We start from the raw sequence: 1,801 nt of genomic DNA, 5'->3' as shown, positions 1-1,801 counted from the left end.
TACCACCACCAGATGTCAGAACGATCAACTTTCGGGGAATCAGACAGGTTGTGGATGGATGCACAATATGAAACATTCACAGTACCAACAGTATTACCAGGGGAAGGGTTAACAAAACAAGTAAAATTGTTACGAGCTACTTCAGCATCAAAAACAAGACATCGGCTTTTGATCCTACAGGAAAAAGGAAATCCCAAAAAGAGCAAAAAGGATCAAGGTTATCTTGAGTCATAAGTTGGATAAGACAGGTAATTCAGTTCGGCTGGAGTGGGGACAATCTTCAACAATGGGCGAGGTCCTAAACATACAATGCAATCAGATTTTGCAATGTCACCAGTAGCTTCTGCAAGTAACAACAAGTTATTCCTGTGGCCAAGTTTTTTTTTTTTTTTTTTTTTTTTTTTTTTTTCAAAACAGACCAAATATCAAATTATTTTTCCCTTTAAAAACCATTTGGTGTAAAAACTTAAGACCGATTTAGAAAGCCATCTGCCGTTTCCCCAAAATGTTTAACTGTCACCTAAAAATAATGGAAAAGAACAAGTCTGCATAGATTCTGCAGGCAATTGGTGGTAATCTGGTCAAATGCATGTTGCAAGCTTAGACGATTGTCAAGTCAAATCTGTTTCTTGTTGCTCAGATCTTTGATGTTTCTTCTTGTTGACTTTACCGGACGATGGTAGCGATGGTAAATCAGTGTTTATTCAGCCCCGCCCTGCTCAGCCTTGGGAGCGGACGTTTTCTCAGCGGATGTTTCGGCTGCCTTGCTCTCTTTGCCATCCTGAGGTTCGGTGGTCTGGGCGGTAGTTGATGTTGCATCTGTAGCGCCGCTGGTGGGGCTCCTGGTTCTCTTTGCCTTCGCCCTGGTTCTCTTTGTCTTCCTCGCCTTCCCTCACCAGTCTGGGACGTGGGGGACTCCTTGGTCTGAAGCCTCGGTAGTAGTTCTGCCTCATTGGTTTGCTCTGGTCTGGACCACCCTGGTTGTCATCACCTTCAGTTCCTTCTGTCATTTCCTTTCGTGGTGCGCTGGTATATGGGGGGCGGCTGCCATAGTGTCGGCGGACAAAGTACGGTGGATAGCGCCGCCTGCCAGGGAACAAAGTTCTGTGTTGCTGTGGCTGTGCGACCCCCTCAGGACCAATTTCCTGGCTCTCTCTCTTCTTCCGCCCCTCGCTCTGGTAGTTATCCTGGTAGTTGCGTGGGGGTCTCCTCCGGCGTGGGTACCGCCTGTAGCGGTTCCGGTCAGCGGCGTATTTGCTGCCCTGGACTGGGACCCCCCCTGGGCCAGTGACATTGGCCGCCTCGGCACCCTTCTCCCCTTCAACGACATCAAACTCCACAGTCTCACCGTCCCCAACACTGCAGAGGTATTTTCTTGGGTTGTTTTTCTTTATGGCAGTCTGGTGTACAAAAACGTCTTCTTTTGAGTCATTCCTGTTGATGAAACCGTAGCCATTGCGTACGTTGAACCACTTCACCGTCCCCAGGACCTTTGTTGGAATGTGTGTGAGTGTGTCTGTGTGGGTGTGCATGACCTTGGTTGGAGCCTCCTTCAGGGCTGCAGCCGCGCCTTCGTTTGGAGCTCCGCCCCGCTTCACCAGTCAGGCTGTTTGGGATTGTTCATGATGGGTGTGTTCTCCTCTGTGTCCACGTCTCTCGCCATAGGGAACACCATGTCCTCTGCTCCATCCTCTTTCTTCATTGGGACATTCTTGTAACCAATGTCCGCTTTGGCCACAGTTGAAGCACACGTCCGATTGTTCCTCGCTTCGTGGTCTCCACTGTCCTCTCCATCTTTTGG

At 49.0% G+C, this 1,801-nt stretch overlaps 1 pseudogene; it reads right to left on the bottom strand.

Moving 5' to 3' along the window:
* Positions 1–580: 580 nt before the first annotated feature.
* LOC114778910 (nuclease-sensitive element-binding protein 1 pseudogene) lies at positions 581–1,580 on the bottom strand (annotated as a pseudogene).
* Between the last annotated feature and the right edge of the window lie 221 nt (positions 1,581–1,801).

Source organism: Denticeps clupeoides, unplaced genomic scaffold (assembly GCF_900700375.1).
Source record: "Denticeps clupeoides unplaced genomic scaffold, fDenClu1.1, whole genome shotgun sequence".
Classification (NCBI taxonomy): domain Eukaryota; kingdom Metazoa; phylum Chordata; class Actinopteri; order Clupeiformes; family Denticipitidae; genus Denticeps; species Denticeps clupeoides.
Note: the sequence above shows the minus strand (reverse complement) of the source record. Positions and strands in the feature narration are given on the sequence as shown.